Source organism: Schistocerca americana, unplaced genomic scaffold (assembly GCF_021461395.2).
Source record: "Schistocerca americana isolate TAMUIC-IGC-003095 unplaced genomic scaffold, iqSchAmer2.1 HiC_scaffold_1444, whole genome shotgun sequence".
Taxonomy (NCBI): Eukaryota; Metazoa; Arthropoda; class Insecta; order Orthoptera; family Acrididae; genus Schistocerca; species Schistocerca americana.
The window spans coordinates 853-21,802 of record NW_025725527.1 but is presented as its reverse complement, the minus strand read 5'-3'; the positions used below and the strand labels follow the sequence as shown (position 1 = coordinate 21,802).

Genomic DNA, 20,950 nt, shown 5'->3' with positions numbered 1-20,950 from the left:
CGGTGATGGGACGAGAACCGCTGTAGGCTGTTTATTAGGCCACGACAGTGAGCGTTTACTTACTGTAAGGAATGTCTTGTCGTCGCAGGTGTTGTGTTTCGCCTGTACTCGGGGCTCTCAGGGAAAGTAGAAAACGCAATGTTATCAGGTGTTTTTCTTGCAAGAAATCGAGTCAAAAGGTCTGTATTACCCACGTCTTTAACAGGTTCGGAACTTCAAATCTGTTTATGGCCACTTTACAAGCTCGCTATTCGTCTTCCAAAATATTAAAAGTACACCATACCTCCAGATTCAGCCGTCCCCCACCCCCTGTACAAAACTGTCTGTCGTATGGGCGCCCTTGGAGTGAGAACAGATAGGTTCGAATGGAATGGAAATAACATAAAACTCTTCTTTTCTCTCTCTCTCTCTCTCTCTCTCTGTAACAAGTGTAATTAAAAACACAATTTCTCCCTACTCACTGACAAAATATCCGAACAGTGCCTTCTGTAACACACACAGTTCTACGTTGACAGACGCGTAATAGCGGCAGTTTCAATAAATTACTAATTGCAGAGAACGGGTAGCCCTCAGTGAATTCGTTGTTGCATCACTACATTCACAGAAAAGAGACTTCCTTGTTTCCCATCGCTTTGTTACACACCTGACGTGTTGTGTTTACAAACCAAAAAGCAATTTAGTTTTATCTTTACCTAATCCACGTCTAAGCAAAGATTGCTACAAGGTATCAGTCGTTTACCAAATACCGCACAATTAATCTGCATCTTCGAAATCAACCCGACACAGCTGAAATGTTGTCATGAATGAAACTTTATTTTTCTCTCTTATGCGCGAAGAAAATATGTCCATATTCCGAATGAAAATTTGCACAAATATTCGATCGAGCTTTCCACGTCCTACTCGGAAGGAGAAGCAAAAAGAAGTGTTACCTTTCAAGTGTCTTCTGTTGCTCGGCGTCGAATGTCGAACGTGCTGGCTGATGTTCGTTCTTGGAGTTCACTGACGTCCTGTTTGTTCGTCGCGCACAACACTCACGAGCTGTGGTCCTTCAGTTGCTCGGCGACAGTCGACCGCGCGTGACAATGCTGCCGTATTTGCTAGCACTAAGGGCTCTCCTGGAAGGAGCGAAAGTATAAAGTGTGGCTTGCATTGTGGCTGCAAAAAGCACTCATTCCGCAGATCGCATTCGCGGGTTTCAACAGCCGAGGAAGAGGGCTCGTTGGAGACGGAGAGGAGGGCCCGGAGGCGGCAACCCGGACTTGGCCCGCCATCTTCCGGACGGAACGGTAAATTAACCCCAGCAGCGGCCGGCGCCGCGAGCCGTATGGTGCTGCTCGCACAAAATGCATCGTTTTTCTCGGCAGAGGAGCGTTGTTGCGACTGTCTGCCATCTAACTCGACAGCCAATAGCTCTCTTGTAAGGAGACAGGTACATGGACGGCCACCATTCTGTTCGCCGATTGCGGAAACGTCAGGAGCTCTCGTTACATCTCGATAGCGCGAGGCACTACAAAATTCTCGCCTGTGGCGCGACGAAATCATACTTACCTGGCGTAGGGGATACCGTGATCATGAAGGCGGTTCCTCCGGGGTGAGGCTCTTCCATTGCACTTCGGTCGAGCTGACCCCCGCGATTACTCCAAATGTGAGTAACTCGGGCGCATAATTTTTGGTAGTCGGGACTTGCGTTCGCGCTGTCCCGGTGTCTATTTCAATTGCAAACACAGTATTCTGTGGGTAGCAGTCGGTAACTAGTGCGTCTGAGCATTCGGCCAGCAACGTGTTCCGCAAGGGACTGCCAAACGCAGCAGCACGCGCGTACCCACACGTCTGCGTCGACCTGGCGTCAAACCCAGAGCCAGAGCACACTGTCTGTTCGATAAGCGCGGGGGACGCGCACCAGTAGTAGTAGCGGCAGCCGCGAGATGGCACAAGCGGTCTAACTCTGGTACGACATCCACATTAATGGCCGAACGGGCGACTTTTGGCTTTCTCTGTCCATCAGGGGAATGCGCGCCAAACGCAATTGGACTCATTCCCTGCACGCACGGCGACCGCGGTGGCGCGAGCCGGCGTACACCGAGGCGTCGCCCAGCCGAACGCTTTGTCGTCTGTGGCCAGGTACATGAGGGGGCCGGAAGCAAGCGTCTAGCGTAGCGTCCCAAGACTTGCAGACTTGCGGCACTTGAGGAGCTTGCGGGGATGTGAAATGACGTGGCCAACTGTACCGAAAACGGGGAAGAGAAATTCTAGGCAACAGCCACTTGTGCTCCCAGGCGGCCACACTGACAACGAGGGCCAGCGTTGCTTAAATTCGGTGATGGGACGAGAACCGCTGTAGGCTGTTTATTAGGCCACGACAGTGAGCGTTTACTTACTGTAAGGAATGTCTTGTCGTCGCAGGTGTTGTGTTTCGCCTGTACTCGGAGGGCTCTCAGGGAAAGTAGAAAACGCAATGTTATCAGGTTGTTTTTCTTGCAAGAAATCGAGTCAAAAAGGTCTGTATTACACACGTCTTTAACAGGTTCGGAACTTCAAATCTGTTTATGGCCACTTTACAAGCTCGCTATTCGTCTTCCAAAATATTAAAAGTACACCATACCTCCAGATTCAGCCGTCCCCCACCCCCTGTACAAAACTGTCTGTCGTATGGGCGCCCTTGGAGTGAGAACAGATAGGTTTCGAATGGAATGGAAATAACATAAAACTCTTCTTTTCTCTCTCTCTCTCTCTCTCTCTCTGTAACAAGTGTAATTAAAAACACAATTTCTCCCTACTCACTGACAAAATATCCGAACAGTGCCTTCTGTAACACACACAGTTCTACGTTGACAGACGCGTAATAGCGGCAGTTTCAATAAATTACTAATTGCAGAAACGGGTAGCCCTCAGTGAATTCGTTGTTGCATCACTACATTCACAGAAAAGAGACTTCCTTGTTTCCCATCGCTTTGTTACACACCTGACGTGTTGTGTTTACAAACAAAAAGCAATTTAGTTTTATCTTTACCTAATCCACGTCTAAGCAAAGATTGCTACAAGGTATCAGTCGTTTACCAAATACCGCACAATTAATCTGCATCTTCGAAATCAACCCGACACTGAAATGTTGTCATGAATGAAACTTTATTTTTCTCTCTTATGCGCGAAGAAAATATGTCCATATTCCGAATGAAAATTTGCACAAATATTCGATCGAGCTTTCCACGTCCTACTCGGAAGGAGAAGCAAAAAGAAGTGTTACCTTTCAAGTGTCTTCTGTTGCTCGGCGTCGAATGTCGAACGTGCTGGCTGATGTTCGTTCTTGGAGTTCACTGACGTCCTGTTTGTTCGTCGCGCACAACACTCACGAGCTGTGGTCCTTCAGTTGCTCGGCGACAGTCGACCGCGCGTGACAATGCTGCCGTATTTGCTAGCACTAAGGGCTCTCCTGGAAGGAGCGAAAGTATAAAGTGTGGCTTGCATTGTGGCTGCAAAAAGCACTCATTCCGCAGATCGCATTCGCGGTTTCAACAGCCGAGGAAGAGGGCTCGTTGGAGACGGAGAGGAGGGCCCGGAGGCGGCAACCCGGACTTGGCCCGCCATCTTCCGGACGGAACGGTAAATTAACCCCCAGCAGCGGCCGGCGCCGCGAGCCGTATGGTGCTGCTCGCACAAAATGCATCGTTTTTCTCGGCAGAGGAGCGTTTGTTGCGACTGTCTGCCATCTAACTCGACAGCCAATAGCTCTCTTGTAAGGAGACAGGTACATGGACGGCCACCATTCTGTTCGCCGATTGCGGAAACGTCAGGAGCTCTCGTTACATCTCGATAGCGCGAGGCACTACAAATTCTCGCCTGTGCGCGACGAAATCATACTTACCTGGCGTAGGGGATACCGTGATCATGAAGGCGGTTCTCCGGGGTGAGGCTCTTCCATTGCACTTCGGTCGAGCCGACCCCCGCGATTACTCCAAATGTGAGTAACTCGGGCGCATAATTTTTGGTAGTCGGGACTTGCGTTCGCGCTGTCCCGGTGTCTATTTCAATTGCAAACACAGTATTCTGTGGTAGCAGTCGGTAACTAGTGCGTCTGAGCATTCGGCCAGCACGTGTTCCGCAAGGGACTGCCAAACGCAGCAGCACGCGCGTACCACACGTCTGCGTCGACCTGGCGTCAAACCCAGAGCCAGAGCACACTGTCTGTTCGATAAGCGCGGGGGACGCGCACCAGTAGTAGTAGCGGCAGCCGCGAGATGGCACAAGCGGTCTAACTCTGGTACGACATCCACATTAATGGCCGAACGGCGACTTTTGGCTTTCTCTGTCCATCAGGGGAATGCGCGCCAAACGCAATTGGACGGCGCGACATTCCCTGCACGCACGGCGACCGCGGTGGCGCGAGCCGGCGTACACCGAGGCGTCGCCCAGCCGAACGCTTTGTCGTCTGTGGCCAGGTACATGAGGGGGCCGGAAGCAAGCGTCTAGCGTAGCGTCCCAAGACTTGCAGACTTGCGGCACTTGAGGAGCTTGCGGGGATGTGAAATGACGTGGCCAACTGTACCGAAAACGGGGGAAGAGAAATTCTAGGCAACAGCCACTTGTGCTCCCAGGCGGCCACACTGACAACGAGGGGCCAGCGTTGCTTAAATTCGGTGATGGGGACGAGAACCGCTGTAGGCTGTTTATTAGGCCACGACAGTGAGCGTTTACTTACTGTAAGGAATGGTCTTGTCGTCGCAGGTGTTGTGTTTTCGCCTGTACTCGGGGCTCTCAGGGGAAAGTAGAAAACGCAATGTTATCAGGTGTTTTTCTTGCAAGAAATCGAGTCAAAAGGTCTGTATTACACACGTCTTTAACAGGTTCGGAACTTCAAATCTGTTTATGGCCACTTTACAAGCTCGCTATTCGTCTTCCAAAATATTAAAAGTACACCATACCTCCAGATTCAGCCGTCCCCCCACCCCCTGTACAAAAACTGTCTGTCGTATGGGCGCCCTTGGAGTGAGAACAGATAGGTTTCGAATGGAATGGAAATAACATAAAACTCTTCTTTTCTCTCTCTCTCTCTCTCTCTCTCTGTAACAAGTGTAATTAAAAACACAATTTCTCCCCTACTCACTGACAAAATATCCGAACAGTGCCTTCTGTAACACACACAGTTCTACGTTGACAGACGCGTAATAGCGGCAGTTTCAATAAATTACTAATTGCAGAAACGGGTAGCCCTCAGTGAATTCGTTGTTGCATCACTACATTCACAGAAAAGAGACTTCCTTGTTTCCCATCGCTTTGTTACACACCTGACGTGTTGTGTTTACAAACAAAAAGCAATTTAGTTTTATCTTTACCTAATCCACGTCTAAGCAAAGATTGCTACAAGGTATCAGTCGTTTACCAAATACCGCACAATTAATCTGCATCTTCGAAATCAACCCGACACAGCTGAAATGTTGTCATGAATGAAACTTTATTTTTCTCTCTTATGCGCGAAGAAAATATGTCCATATTCCGAATGAAAATTTGCACAAATATTCGATCGAGCTTTCCACGTCCTACTCGGAAGGAGAAGCAAAAAGAAGTGTTACCTTTCAAGTGTCTTCTGTTGCTCGGCGTCGAATGTCGAACGTGCTGGCTGATGTTCGTTCTTGGAGTTCACTGACGTCCTGTTTGTTCGTCGCGCACAACACTCACGAGCTGTGGTCCTTCAGTTGCTCGGCGACAGTCGACCGCGCGTGACAATGCTGCCGTATTTGCTAGCACTAAGGGCTCTCCTGGAAGGAGCGAAAGTATAAAGTGTGGCTTGCATTGTGGCTGCAAAAAGCACTCATTCCGCAGATCGCATTCGCGGTTTCAACAGCCGAGGAAGAGGGCTCGTTGGAGACGGAGAGGAGGGCCCGGAGGCGGCAACCCGGACTTGGCCCGCCATCTTCCGGACGGAACGGTAAATTAACCCCAGCAGCGGCCGGCGCCGCGAGCCGTATGGTGCTGCTCGCACAAAATGCATCGTTTTTCTCGGCAGAGGAGCGTTGTTGCGACTGTCTGCCATCTAACTCGACAGCCAATAGCTCTCTTGTAAGGAGACAGGTACATGGACGGCCACCATTCTGTTCGCCGATTGCGGAAACGTCAGGAGCTCTCGTTACATCTCGATAGCGCGAGGCACTACAAATTCTCGCCTGTGGCGCGACGAAATCATACTTACCTGGCGTAGGGGATACCGTGATCATGAAGGCGGTTCCTCCGGGGTGAGGCTCTTCCATTGCACTTCGGTCGAGCCGACCCCCGCGATTACTCCAAATGTGAGTAACTCGGGCGCATAATTTTTGGTAGTCGGGACTTGCGTTCGCGCTGTCCCGGTGTCTATTTCAATTGCAAACACAGTATTCTGTGGTAGCAGTCGGTAACTAGTGCGTCTGAGCATTCGGCCAGCAACGTGTTCCGCAAGGGACTGCCAAACGCAGCAGCACGCGCGTACCACACGTCTGCGTCGACCTGGCGTCAAACCCAGAGCCAGAGCACACTGTCTGTTCGATAAGCGCGGGGGACGCGCACCAGTAGTAGTAGCGGCAGCCGCGAGATGGCACAAGCGGTCTAACTCTGGTACGACATCCACATTAATGGCCGAACGGCGACTTTTGGCTTTCTCTGTCCATCAGGGGAATGCGCGCCAAACGCAATTGGACGGCGCGACATTCCCTGCACGCACGGCGACCGCGGTGGCGCGAGCCGGCGTACACCGAGGCGTCGCCCAGCCGAACGCTTTGTCGTCTGTGGCCAGGTACATGAGGGGGCCGGAAGCAAGCGTCTAGCGTAGCGTCCCAAGACTTGCAGACTTGCGGCACTTGAGGAGCTTGCGGGGATGTGAAATGACGTGGCCAACTGTACCGAAAACGGGGAAGAGAAATTCTAGGCAACAGCCACTTGTGCTCCCAGGCGGCCACACTGACAACGAGGGCCAGCGTTGCTTAAATTCGGTGATGGGACGAGAACCGCTGTAGGCTGTTTATTAGGCCACGACAGTGAGCGTTTACTTACTGTAAGGAATGTCTTGTCGTCGCAGGTGTTGTGTTTCGCCTGTACTCGGGGCTCTCAGGGAAAGTAGAAAACGCAATGTTATCAGGTGTTTTTCTTGCAAGAAATCGAGTCAAAAGGTCTGTATTACACACGTCTTTAACAGGTTCGGAACTTCAAATCTGTTTATGGCCACTTTACAAGCTCGCTATTCGTCTTCCAAAATATTAAAAGTACACCATACCTCCAGATTCAGCCGTCCCCCACCCCCTGTACAAAACTGTCTGTCGTATGGGCGCCCTTGGAGTGAGAACAGATAGGTTTCGAATGGAATGGAAATAACATAAAACTCTTCTTTTCTCTCTCTCTCTCTCTCTCTCTCTGTAACAAGTGTAATTAAAAACACAATTTCTCCCTACTCACTGACAAAATATCCGAACAGTGCCTTCTGTAACACACACAGTTCTACGTTGACAGACGCGTAATAGCGGCAGTTTCAATAAATTACTAATTGCAGAAACGGGTAGCCCTCAGTGAATTCGTTGTTGCATCACTACATTCACAGAAAAGAGACTTCCTTGTTTCCCATCGCTTTGTTACACACCTGACGTGTTGTGTTTACAAACAAAAAGCAATTTAGTTTTATCTTTACCTAATCCACGTCTAAGCAAAGATTGCTACAAGGTATCAGTCGTTTACCAAATACCGCACAATTAATCTGCATCTTCGAAATCAACCCGACACAGCTGAAATGTTGTCATGAATGAAACTTTATTTTTCTCTCTTATGCGCGAAGAAAATATGTCCATATTCCGAATGAAAATTTGCACAAATATTCGATCGAGCTTTCCACGTCCTACTCGGAAGGAGAAGCAAAAAGAAGTGTTACCTTTCAAGTGTCTTCTGTTGCTCGGCGTCGAATGTCGAACGTGCTGGCTGATGTTCGTTCTTGGAGTTCACTGACGTCCTGTTTGTTCGTCGCGCACAACACTCACGAGCTGTGGTCCTTCAGTTGCTCGGCGACAGTCGACCGCGCGTGACAATGCTGCCGTATTTGCTAGCACTAAGGGCTCTCCTGGAAGGAGCGAAAGTATAAAGTGTGGCTTGCATTGTGGCTGCAAAAAGCACTCATTCCGCAGATCGCATTCGCGGTTTCAACAGCCGAGGAAGAGGGCTCGTTGGAGACGGAGAGGAGGGCCCGGAGGCGGCAACCCGGACTTGGCCCGCCATCTTCCGGACGGAACGGTAAATTAACCCCAGCAGCGGCCGGCGCCGCGAGCCGTATGGTGCTGCTCGCACAAAATGCATCGTTTTTCTCGGCAGAGGAGCGTTGTTGCGACTGTCTGCCATCTAACTCGACAGCCAATAGCTCTCTTGTAAGGAGACAGGTACATGGACGGCCACCATTCTGTTCGCCGATTGCGGAAACGTCAGGAGCTCTCGTTACATCTCGATAGCGCGAGGCACTACAAATTCTCGCCTGTGGCGCGACGAAATCATACTTACCTGGCGTAGGGGATACCGTGATCATGAAGGCGGTTCCTCCGGGGTGAGGCTCTTCCATTGCACTTCGGTCGAGCCGACCCCCGCGATTACTCCAAATGTGAGTAACTCGGGCGCATAATTTTTGGTAGTCGGGACTTGCGTTCGCGCTGTCCCGGTGTCTATTTCAATTGCAAACACAGTATTCTGTGGTAGCAGTCGGTAACTAGTGCGTCTGAGCATTCGGCCAGCAACGTGTTCCGCAAGGGACTGCCAAACGCAGCAGCACGCGCGTACCACACGTCTGCGTCGACCTGGCGTCAAACCCAGAGCCAGAGCACACTGTCTGTTCGATAAGCGCGGGGGACGCGCACCAGTAGTAGTAGCGGCAGCCGCGAGATGGCACAAGCGGTCTAACTCTGGTACGACATCCACATTAATGGCCGAACGGCGACTTTTGGCTTTCTCTGTCCATCAGGGGAATGCGCGCCAAACGCAATTGGACGGCGCGACATTCCCTGCACGCACGGCGACCGCGGTGGCGCGAGCCGGCGTACACCGAGGCGTCGCCCAGCCGAACGCTTTGTCGTCTGTGGCCAGGTACATGAGGGGGCCGGAAGCAAGCGTCTAGCGTAGCGTCCCAAGACTTGCAGACTTGCGGCACTTGAGGAGCTTGCGGGGATGTGAAATGACGTGGCCAACTGTACCGAAAACGGGGAAGAGAAATTCTAGGCAACAGCCACTTGTGCTCCCAGGCGGCCACACTGACAACGAGGGCCAGCGTTGCTTAAATTCGGTGATGGGACGAGAACCGCTGTAGGCTGTTTATTAGGCCACGACAGTGAGCGTTTACTTACTGTAAGGAATGTCTTGTCGTCGCAGGTGTTGTGTTTCGCCTGTACTCGGGGCTCTCAGGGAAAGTAGAAAACGCAATGTTATCAGGTGTTTTTCTTGCAAGAAATCGAGTCAAAAGGTCTGTATTACACACGTCTTTAACAGGTTCGGAACTTCAAATCTGTTTATGGCCACTTTACAAGCTCGCTATTCGTCTTCCAAAATATTAAAAGTACACCATACCTCCAGATTCAGCCGTCCCCCACCCCCTGTACAAAACTGTCTGTCGTATGGGCGCCCTTGGAGTGAGAACAGATAGGTTTCGAATGGAATGGAAATAACATAAAACTCTTCTTTTCTTCTCTCTCTCTCTCTCTCTCTGTAACAAGTGTAATTAAAAACACAATTTCTCCCTACTCACTGACAAAATATCCGAACAGTGCCTTCTGTAACACACACAGTTCTACGTTGACAGACGCGTAATAGCGGCAGTTTCAATAAATTACTAATTGCAGAAAGCGGGTAGCCCTCAGTGAATTCGTTGTTGCATCACTACATTCACAGAAAAGAGACTTCCTTGTTTCCCATCGCTTTGTTACACACCTGACGTGTTGTGTTTACAAACAAAAAGCAATTTAGTTTTATCTTTACCTAATCCACGTCTAAGCAAAGATTGCTACAAGGTATCAGTCGTTTACCAAATACCGCACAATTAATCTGCATCTTCGAAATCAACCCGACACAGCTGAAATGTTGTCATGAATGAAACTTTATTTTTCTCTCTTATGCGCGAAGAAAATATGTCCATATTCCGAATGAAAATTTGCACAAATATTCGATCGAGCTTTCCACGTCCTACTCGGAAGGAGAAGCAAAAAGAAGTGTTACCTTTCAAGTGTCTTCTGTTGCTCGGCGTCGAATGTCGAACGTGCTGGCTGATGTTCGTTCTTGGAGTTCACTGACGTCCTGTTTGTTCGTCGCGCACAACACTCACGAGCTGTGGTCCTTCAGTTGCTCGGCGACAGTCGACCGCGCGTGACAATGCTGCCGTATTTGCTAGCACTAAGGGCTCTCCTGGAAGGAGCGAAAGTATAAAGTGTGGCTTGCATTGTGGCTGCAAAAAGCACTCATTCCGCAGATCGCATTCGCGGTTTCAACAGCCGAGGAAGAGGGCTCGTTGGAGACGGAGAGGAGGGCCCGGAGGCGGCAACCCGGACTTGGCCCGCCATCTTCCGGACGGAACGGTAAATTAACCCCAGCAGCGGCCGGCGCCGCGAGCCGTATGGTGCTGCTCGCACAAAATGCATCGTTTTTCTCGGCAGAGGAGCGTTGTTGCGACTGTCTGCCATCTAACTCGACAGCCAATAGCTCTCTTGTAAGGAGACAGGTACATGGACGGCCACCATTCTGTTCGCCGATTGCGGAAACGTCAGGAGCTCTCGTTACATCTCGATAGCGCGAGGCACTACAAATTCTCGCCTGTGGCGCGACGAAATCATACTTACCTGGCGTAGGGGATACCGTGATCATGAAGGCGGTTCCTCCGGGGTGAGGCTCTTCCATTGCACTTCGGTCGAGCCGACCCCCCGCGATTACTCCAAATGTGAGTAACTCGGGCGCATAATTTTTGGTAGTCGGGACTTGCGTCGCGCTGTCCCGGTGTCTATTTCAATTGCAAACACAGTATTCTGTGGTAGCAGTCGGTAACTAGTGCGTCTGAGCATTCGGCCAGCAACGTGTTCCGCAAGGGACTGCCAAACGCAGCAGCACGCGCGTACCACACGTCTGCGTCGACCTGGCGTCAAACCCAGAGCCAGAGCACACTGTCTGTTCGATAAGCGCGGGGGACGCGCACCAGTAGTAGTAGCGGCAGCCGCGAGATGGCACAAGCGGTCTAACTCTGGTACGACATCCACATTAATGGCCGAACGGCGACTTTTGGCTTTCTCTGTCCATCAGGGGAATGCGCGCCAAACGCAATTGGACGGCGCGACATTCCCTGCACGCACGGCGACCGCGGTGGCGCGAGCCGGCGTACACCGAGGCGTCGCCCAGCCGAACGCTTTGTCGTCTGTGGCCAGGTACATGAGGGGGCCGGAAGCAAGCGTCTAGCGTAGCGTCCCAAGACTTGCAGACTTGCGGCACTTGAGGAGCTTGCGGGGATGTGAAATGACGTGGCCAACTGTACCGAAAACGGGGAAGAGAAATTCTAGGCAACAGCCACTTGTGCTCCCAGGCGGCCACACTGACAACGAGGGCCAGCGTTGCTTAAATTCGGTGATGGGACGAGAACCGCTGTAGGCTGTTTATTAGGCCACGACAGTGAGCGTTTACTTACTGTAAGGAATGTCTTGTCGTCGCAGGTGTTGTGTTTCGCCTGTACTCGGGGCTCTCAGGGAAAGTAGAAAACGCAATGTTATCAGGTGTTTTTCTTGCAAGAAATCGAGTCAAAAGGTCTGTATTACACACGTCTTTAACAGGTTCGGAACTTCAAATCTGTTTATGGCCACTTTACAAGCTCGCTATTCGTCTTCCAAAATATAAAAGTACACCATACCTCCAGATTCAGCCGTCCCCCACCCCCTGTACAAAACTGTCTGTCGTATGGGCGGCCCTTGGAGTGAGAACAGATAGGTTTCGAATGGAATGGAAATAACATAAAACTCTTCTTTTCTCTCTCTCTCTCTCTCTCTCTCTGTAACAAGTGTAATTAAAAACACAATTTCTCCCTACTCACTGACAAAATATCCGAACAGTGCCTTCTGTAACACACACAGTTCTACGTTGACAGACGCGTAATAGCGGCAGTTTCAATAAATTACTAATTGCAGAAACGGGTAGCCCTCAGTGAATTCGTTGTTGCATCACTACATTCACAGAAAAGAGACTTCCTTGTTTCCCATCGCTTTGTTACACACCTGACGTGTTGTGTTTACAAACAAAAAGCAATTTAGTTTTATCTTTACCTAATCCACGTCTAAGCAAAGATTGCTACAAGGTATCAGTCGTTTACCAAATACCGCACAATTAATCTGCATCTTCGAAATCAACCCGACACAGCTGAAATGTTGTCATGAATGAAACTTTATTTTTCTCTCTTATGCGCGAAGAAAATATGTCCATATTCCGAATGAAAATTTGCACAAATATTCGATCGAGCTTTCCACGTCCTACTCGGAAGGAGAAGCAAAAAGAAGTGTTACCTTTCAAGTGTCTTCTGTTGCTCGGCGTCGAATGTCGAACGTGCTGGCTGATGTTCGTTCTTGGAGTTCACTGACGTCCTGTTTGTTCGTCGCGCACAACACTCACGAGCTGTGGTCCTTCAGTTGCTCGGCGACAGTCGACCGCGCGTGACAATGCTGCCGTATTTGCTAGCACTAAGGGCTCTCCTGGAAGGAGCGAAAGTATAAAGTGTGGCTTGCATTGTGGCTGCAAAAAGCACTCATTCCGCAGATCGCATTCGCGGTTTCAACAGCCGAGGAAGAGGGCTCGTTGGAGACGGAGAGGAGGGCCCGGAGGCGGCAACCCGGACTTGGCCCGCCATCTTCCGGACGGAACGGTAAATTAACCCCAGCAGCGGCCGGCGCCGCGAGCCGTATGGTGCTGCTCGCACAAAATGCATCGTTTTTCTCGGCAGAGGAGCGTTGTTGCGACTGTCTGCCATCTAACTCGACAGCCAATAGCTCTCTTGTAAGGAGACAGGTACATGGACGGCCACCATTCTGTTCGCCGATTGCGGAAACGTCAGGAGCTCTCGTTACATCTCGATAGCGCGAGGCACTACAAATTCTCGCCTGTGGCGCGACGAAATCATACTTACCTGGCGTAGGGGATACCGTGATCATGAAGGCGGTTCCTCCGGGGTGAGGCTCTTCCATTGCACTTCGGTCGAGCCGACCCCCGCGATTACTCCAAATGTGAGTAACCTCGGGCGCATAATTTTTGGTAGTCGGGACTTGCGTTCGCGCTGTCCCGGTGTCTATTTCAATTGCAAACACAGTATTCTGTGGTAGCAGTCGGTAACTAGTGCGTCTGAGCATTCGGCCAGCAACGTGTTCCGCAAGGGACTGCCAAACGCAGCAGCACGCGCGTACCACACGTCTGCGTCGACCTGGCGTCAAACCCAGAGCCAGAGCACACTGTCTGTTCGATAAGCGCGGGGGACGCGCACCAGTAGTAGTAGCGGCAGCCGCGAGATGGCCACAAGCGGTCTAACTCTGGTACGACATCCACATTAATGGCCGAACGGCGACTTTTGGCTTTCTCTGTCCATCAGGGAATGCGCGCCAAACGCAATTGGACGGCGCGACATTCCCTGCACGCACGGCGACCGCGGTGGCGCGAGCCGCGTACACCGAGGCGTCGCCCAGCCGAACGCTTTGTCGTCTGTGGCCAGGTACATGAGGGGGCCGGAAGCAAGCGTCTAGCGTAGCGTCCCAAGACTTGCAGACTTGCGGCACTTGAGGAGCTTGCGGGGATGTGAAATGACGTGGCCAACTGTACCGAAAACGGGGAAGAGAAATTCTAGGCAACAGCCACTTGTGCTCCCAGGCGGCCACACTGACAACGAGGGCCAGCGTTGCTTAAATTCGGTGATGGGACGAGAACCGCTGTAGGCTGTTTATTAGGCCACGACAGTGAGCGTTTACTTACTGTAAGGAATGTCTTGTCGTCGCAGGTGTTGTGTTTCGCCTGTACTCGGGGCTCTCAGGGAAAGTAGAAAACGCAATGTTATCAGGTGTTTTTCTTGCAAGAAATCGAGTCAAAAGGTCTGTATTACACACGTCTTTAACAGGTTCGGAACTTCAAATCTGTTTATGGCCACTTTACAAGCTCGCTATTCGTCTTCCAAAATATTAAAAGTACACCATACCTCCAGATTCAGCCGTCCCCCACCCCCTGTACAAAACTGTCTGTCGTATGGGCGCCCTTGGAGTGAGAACAGATAGGTTTCGAATGGAATGGAAATAACATAAAACTCTTCTTTTCTCTCTCTCTCTCTCTCTCTCTCTGTAACAAGTGTAATTAAAAACACAATTTCTCCCTACTCACTGACAAAATATCCGAACAGTGCCTTCTGTAACACACACAGTTCTACGTTGACAGACGCGTAATAGCGGCAGTTTCAATAAATTACTAATTGCAGAAACGGGTAGCCCTCAGTGAATTCGTTGTTGCATCACTACATTCACAGAAAAGAGACTTCCTTGTTTCCCATCGCTTTGTTACACACCTGACGTCGTTGTGTTTACAAACAAAAAGCAATTTAGTTTTATCTTTACCTAATCCACGTCTAAGCAAAGATTGCTACAAGGTATCAGTCGTTTACCAAATACCGCACAATTAATCTGCATCTTCGAAATCAACCCGACACAGCTGAAATGTTGTCATGAATGAAACTTTATTTTTCTCTCTTATGCGCGAAGAAAATATGTCCATATTCCGAATGAAAATTTGCACAAATATTCGATCGAGCTTTCCAGCTCCTACTCGGAAGGAGAAGCAAAAAGAAGTGTTACCTTTCAAGTGTCTTCTGTTGCTCGGCGTCGAATGTCGAACGTGCTGGCTGATGTTCGTTCTTGGAGTTCACTGACGTCCTGTTTGTTCGTCGCGCACAACACTCACGAGCTGTGGTCCTTCAGTTGCTCGGCGACAGTCGACCGCGCGTGACAATGCTGCCGTATTTGCTAGCACTAAGGGCTCTCCTGGAAGGAGCGAAAGTATAAAGTGTGGCTTGCATTGTGGCTGCAAAAAGCACTCATTCCGCAGATCGCATTCGCGGTTTCAACAGCCGAGGAAGAGGGCTCGTTGGAGACGGAGAGGAGGGCCCGGAGGCGGCAACCCGGACTTGGCCCGCCATCTTCCGGACGGAACGGTAAATTAACCCCAGCAGCGGCCGGCGCCGCGAGCCGTATGGTGCTGCTCGCACAAAATGCATCGTTTTTCTCGGCAGAGGAGCGTTGTTGCGACTGTCTGCCATCTAACCTCGACAGCCAATAGCTCTCTTGTAAGGAGACAGGTACATGGACGGCCACCATTCTGTTCGCCGATTGCGGAAACGTCAGGAGCTCTCGTTACATCTCGATAGCGCGAGGCACTACAAATTCTCGCCTGTGGCGCGACGAAATCATACTTACCTGGCGTAGGGGATACCGTGATCATGAAGGCGGTTCCTCCGGGGTGAGGCTCTTCCATTGCACTTCGGTCGAGCTGACCCCCGCGATTACTCCAAATGTGAGTAACTCGGGCGCATAATTTTTGGTAGTCGGGACTTGCGTTCGCGCTGTCCCGGTGTCTATTTCAATTGCAAACACAGTATTCTGTGGTAGCAGTCGGTAACTAGTGCGTCTGAGCATTCGGCCAGCAACGTGTTCCGCAAGGGACTGCCAAACGCAGCAGCACGCGCGTACCACACGTCTGCGTCGACCTGGCGTCAAACCCAGAGCCAGAGCACACTGTCTGTTCGATAAGCGCGGGGGACGCGCACCAGTAGTAGTAGCGGCAGCCGCGAGATGGCACAAGCGGTCTAACTCTGTACGACATCCACATTAATGGCCGAACGGCGACTTTTGGCTTTCTCTGTCCATCAGGGGAATGCGCGCCAAACGCAATTGGACGGCGCGACATTCCCTGCACGCACGGCGACCGCGGTGGCGCGAGCCGGCGTACACCGAGGCGTCGCCCAGCCGAACGCTTTGTCGTCTGTGGCCAGGTACATGAGGGGGCCGGAAGCAAGCGTCTAGCGTAGCGTCCCAAGACTTGCAGACTTGCGGCACTTGAGGAGCTTGCGGGGATGTGAAATGACGTGGCCAACTGTACCGAAAACGGGGAAGAGAAATTCTAGGCAACAGCCACTTGTGCTCCCAGGCGGCCACACTGACAACGAGGGCCAGCGTTGCTTAAATTCGGTGATGGGACGAGAACCGCTGTAGGCTGTTTATTAGGCCACGACAGTGAGCGTTTACTTACTGTAAGGATGTCTTGTCGTCGCAGGTGTTGTGTTTCGCCTGTACTCGGGGCTCTCAGGGAAAGTAGAAAACGCAATGTTATCAGGTGTTTTTCTTGCAAGAAATCGAGTCAAAAGGTCTGTATTACACACGTCTTTAACAGGTTCGGAACTTCAAATCTGTTTATGGCCACTTTACAAGCTCGCTATTCGTCTTCCAAAATATTAAAAGTACACCATACCTCCAGATTCAGCCGTCCCCCACCCCCTGTACAAAACTGTCTGTCGTATGGGCGCCCTTGGAGTGAGAACAGATAGGTTTCGAATGGAATGGAAATAACATAAAACTCTTCTTTTCTCTCTCTCTCTCTCTCTCTCTCTGTAACAAGTGTAATTAAAAACACAATTTCTCCCTACTCACTGACAAAATATCCGAACAGTGCCTTCTGTAACACACACAGTTCTACGTTGACAGACGCGTAATAGCGGCAGTTTCAATAAATTACTAATTGCAGAAACGGGTAGCCCTCAGTGAATTCGTTGTTGCATCACTACATTCACAGAAAAGAGACTTCCTTGTTTCCCATCGCTTTGTTACACACCTGACGTGTTGTGTTTACAAACAAAAAGCAATTTAGTTTTATCTTTACCTAATCCACGTCTAAGCAAAGATTGCTACAAGGTATCAGTCGTTTACCAAATACCGCACAATTAATCTGCATCTTCGAAATCAACCCGACACAGCTGAATGTTGTCATGAATGAAACTTTATTTTTCTCTCTTATGCGCGAAGAAAATATGTCCATATTCCGAATGAAAATTTGCACAAATATTCGATCGAGCTTTCCACGTCCTACTCGGAAGGAGAAGCAAAAAGAAGTGTTACCTTTCAAGTGTCTTCTGTTGCTCGGCGTCGAATGTCGAACGTGCTGGCTGATGTTCGTTCTTGGAGTTCACTGACGTCCTGTTTGTTCGTCGCGCACAACACTCACGAGCTGTGGTCCTTCAGTTGCTCGGCGACAGTCGACCGCGCGTGACAATGCTGCCGTATTTGCTAGCACTAAGGGCTCTCCTGGAAGGAGCGAAAGTATAAAGTGTGGCTTGCATTGTGGCTGCAAAAAGCACTCATTCCGCAGATCGCATTCGCGGTTTCAACAGCCGAGGAAGAGGGCTCGTTGGAGACGGAGAGGAGGGCCCGGAGGCGGCAACCCGGACTTGGCCGCCATCTTCCGGACGGAACGGTAAATTAACCCCAGCAGCGGCCGGCGCCGCGAGCCGTATGGTGCTGCTCGCACAAAATGCATCGTTTTTCTCGGCAGAGGAGCGTTGTTGCGACTGTCTGCCATCTAACTCGACAGCCAATAGCTCTCTTGTAAGGAGACAGGTACATGGACGGCCACCATTCTGTTCGCCGATTGCGGAAACGTCAGGAGCTCTCGTTACATCTCGATAGCGCGAGGCACTACAAATTCTCGCCTGTGGCGCGACGAAATCATACTTACCTGGCGTAGGGGATACCGTGATCATGAAGGCGGTTCCTCCGGGGTGAGGCTCTTCCATTGCACTTCGGTCGAGCTGACCCCCGCGATTACTCCAAATGTGAGTAACTCGGGCGCATAATTTTTGGTAGTCGGGACTTGCGTTCGCGCTGTCCCGGTGTCTATTTCAATTGCAAACACAGTATTCTGTGGTAGCAGTCGGTAACTAGTGCGTCTGAGCATTCGGCCAGCAACGTGTTCCGCAAGGGACTGCCAAACGCAGCAGCACGCGCGTACCACACGTCTGCGTCGACCTGGCGTCAAACCCAGAGCCAGAGCACACTGTCTGTTCGATAAGCGCGGGGGACGCGCACCAGTAGTAGTAGCGGCAGCCGCGAGATGGCACAAGCGGTCTAACTCTGGTACGACATCCACATTAATGGCCGAACGGCGACTTTTGGCTTTCTCTGTCCATCAGGGGAATGCGCGCCCAAACGCAATTGGACGGCGCGACATTCCCTGCACGCACGGCGACCGCGGTGGCGCGAGCCGGCGTACACCGAGGCGTCGCCCAGCCGAACGCTTTGTCGTCTGTGGCCAGGTACATGAGGGGGCCGGAAGCAAGCGTCTAGCGTAGCGTCCCAAGACTTGCAGACTTGCGGCACTTGAGGAGCTTGCGGGGATGTGAAATGACGTGGCCAACTGTACCGAAAACGGGGAAGAGAAATTCTAGGCAACAGCCACTTGTGCTCCCAGGCGGCCACACTGACAACGAGGGCCAGCGTTGCTTAAATTCGGTGATGGGACGAGAACCGCTGTAGGCTGTTTATTAGGCCACGACAGTGAGCGTTTACTTACTGTAAGGAATGTCTTGTCGTCGCAGGTGTTGTGTTTCGCCTGTACTCGGGGCTCTCAGGGAAAGTAGAAAACGCAATGTTATCAGGTGTTTTTCTTGCAAGAAATCGAGTCAAAAGGTCTGTATTACACACGTCTTTAACAGGTTCGGAACTTCAAATCTGTTTATGGCCACTTTACAAGCTCGCTATTCGTCTTCCAAAATATTAAAAGTACACCATACCTCCAGATTCAGCCGTCCCCCACCCCCTGTACAAAACTGTCTGTCGTATGGGCGCCCTTGGAGTGAGAACAGATAGGTTTCGAATGGAATGGAAATAACAATAAAACTCTTCTTTTCTCTCTCTCTCTCTCTCTCTCTCTGTAACAAGTGTAATTAAAAACACAATTTCTCCCTACTCACTGACAAAATATCCGAACAGTGCCTTCTGTAACACACACAGTTCTACGTTGACAGACGCGTAATAGCGGCAGTTTCAATAAATTACTAATTGCAGAAACGGGTAGCCCTCAGTGAATTCGTTGTTGCATCACTACATTCACAGAAAAGAGACTTCCTTGTTTCCCATCGCTTTGTTACACACCTGACGTGTTGTGTTTACAAACAAAAAGCAATTTAGTTTTATCTTTACCTAATCCACGTCTAAGCAAAGATTGCTACAAGGTATCAGTCGTTTACCAAATACCGCACAATTAATCTGCATCTTCGAAATCAACCCGACACAGCTGAAATGTTGTCATGAATGAAACTTTATTTTTCTCTCTTATGCGCGAAGAAAATATGTCCATATTCCGAATGAAAATTTGCACAAATATTCGATCGAGCTTTCCACGTCCTACTCGGAAGGAGAAGCAAAAAGAAGTGTTACCTTTCAAGTGTCTTCTGTTGCTCGGCGTCGAATGTCGAACGTGCTGGCTGATGTTCGTTCTTGGAGTTCACTGACGTCCTGTTTGTTCGTCGCGCACAACACTCACGAGCTGTGGTCCTTCAGTTGCTCGGCGACAGTCGACCGCGCGTGACAATGCTGCCGTATTTGCTAGCACTAAGGGCTCTCCTGGAAGGAGCGAAAGTATAAAGTGTGGCTTGCATTGTGGCTGCAAAAAGCACTCATTCCGCAGATCGCATTCGCGGTTTCAACAGCCGAGGAAGAGGGCTCGTTGGAGACGGAGAGGAGGGCCCGGAGGCGGCAACCCGGACTTGGCCCGCCATCTTCCGGACGGAACGGTAAATTAACCCCAGCAGCGGCCGGCGCCGCGAGCCGTATGGTGCTGCTCGCACAAAATGCATCGTTTTTCTCGGCAGAGGAGCGTTGTTGCGACTGTCTGCCATCTAACTCGACAGCCAATAGCTCTCTTGTAAGGAGACAGGTACATGGACGGCCACCATTCTGTTCGCCGATTGCGGAAACGTCAGGAGCTCTCGTTACATCTCGATAGCGCGAGGCACTACAAATTCTCGCCTGTGGCGCGACGAAATCATACTTACCTGGCGTAGGGGATACCGTGATCATGAAGGCGGTTCCTCGGGTGAGGCTCTTCCATTGCACTTCGGTCGAGCTGACCCCCGCGATTACTCCAAATGTGAGTAACTCGGGCGCATAATTTTTGGTAGTCGGGACTTGCGTTCGCGCTGTCCCCGGTGTCTATTTCAATTGCAAACACAGTATTCTGTGGTAGCAGTCGGTAACTAGTGCGTCTGAGCATTCGGCCAGCAACGTGTTCCGCAAGGGACTGCCAAACGCAGCAGCACGCGCGTACCACACGTCTGCGTCGACCTGGCGTCAAACCCAGAGCCAGAGCACACTGTCTGTTCGATAAGCGCGGGGGACGCGCACCAGTAGTAGTAGCGGCAGCCGCGAGATGGCACAAGCGGTCTAACTCTGGTACGACATCCACATTAATGGCCGAACGGCGACTTTTGGCTTTCTCTGTCCATCAGGGGAATGCGCGCCAAACGCAATTGGACGGCGCGACATTCCCTGCACGCACGGCGACCGCGGTGGCGCGAGCCGGCGTACACCGAGGCGTCGCCCAGCCGAACGCTTTGTCGTCTGTGGCCAGGTACATGAGGGGGCCGGAAGCAAGCGTCTAGCGTAGCGTCCCAAGACTTGCAGACTTGCGGCACTTGAGGAGCTTGCGGGGGATGTGAAATGACGTGGCCAACTGTACCGAAAACGGGGAAGAGAAATTCTAGGCAACAGCCACTTGTGCTCCCAGGCGGCCACACTGACAACGAGGGCCAGCGTTGCTTAAATTCGGTGATGGGACGAGAACCGCTGTAGGCTGTTTATTAGGCCACGACAGTGAGCGTTTACTTACTGTAAGGAATGTCTTGTCGTCGCAGGTGTTGTGTTTCGCCTGT

General features: G+C 51.0%; 9 non-coding genes across 9 annotated transcripts; all 9 read left to right on the top strand.

Moving 5' to 3' along the window:
• Positions 1-1,540: 1,540 nt before the first annotated feature.
• Positions 1,541-1,704, top strand: LOC124568106. Its single transcript, XR_006971150.1, has one exon. It is a non-coding gene; the product is annotated as a U1 spliceosomal RNA (small nuclear RNA).
• Positions 1,705-3,854: 2,150 nt separating this feature from the next.
• LOC124568098 lies at positions 3,855-4,017 on the top strand. The gene has a single exon (XR_006971143.1). It is a non-coding gene; the product is annotated as a U1 spliceosomal RNA (small nuclear RNA).
• Positions 4,018-6,176: 2,159 nt separating this feature from the next.
• On the top strand, positions 6,177-6,340 carry LOC124568096. The gene has a single exon (XR_006971141.1). It is a non-coding gene; the product is annotated as a U1 spliceosomal RNA (small nuclear RNA).
• Positions 6,341-8,491: 2,151 nt separating this feature from the next.
• Positions 8,492-8,655, top strand: LOC124568108. Its single transcript, XR_006971152.1, has one exon. It is a non-coding gene; the product is annotated as a U1 spliceosomal RNA (small nuclear RNA).
• Positions 8,656-10,806: 2,151 nt separating this feature from the next.
• LOC124568104 lies at positions 10,807-10,970 on the top strand. Its single transcript, XR_006971148.1, has one exon. It is a non-coding gene; the product is annotated as a U1 spliceosomal RNA (small nuclear RNA).
• A 2,151-nt stretch (positions 10,971-13,121) lies between these two features.
• Positions 13,122-13,286, top strand: LOC124568097. Its single transcript, XR_006971142.1, has one exon. It is a non-coding gene; the product is annotated as a U1 spliceosomal RNA (small nuclear RNA).
• Positions 13,287-15,438: 2,152 nt separating this feature from the next.
• On the top strand, positions 15,439-15,602 carry LOC124568105. Its single transcript, XR_006971149.1, has one exon. It is a non-coding gene; the product is annotated as a U1 spliceosomal RNA (small nuclear RNA).
• Positions 15,603-17,749: 2,147 nt separating this feature from the next.
• On the top strand, positions 17,750-17,913 carry LOC124568095. The gene has a single exon (XR_006971140.1). It is a non-coding gene; the product is annotated as a U1 spliceosomal RNA (small nuclear RNA).
• A 2,153-nt stretch (positions 17,914-20,066) lies between these two features.
• On the top strand, positions 20,067-20,228 carry LOC124568102. Its single transcript, XR_006971147.1, has one exon. It is a non-coding gene; the product is annotated as a U1 spliceosomal RNA (small nuclear RNA).
• Positions 20,229-20,950: the final 722 nt, after the last annotated feature.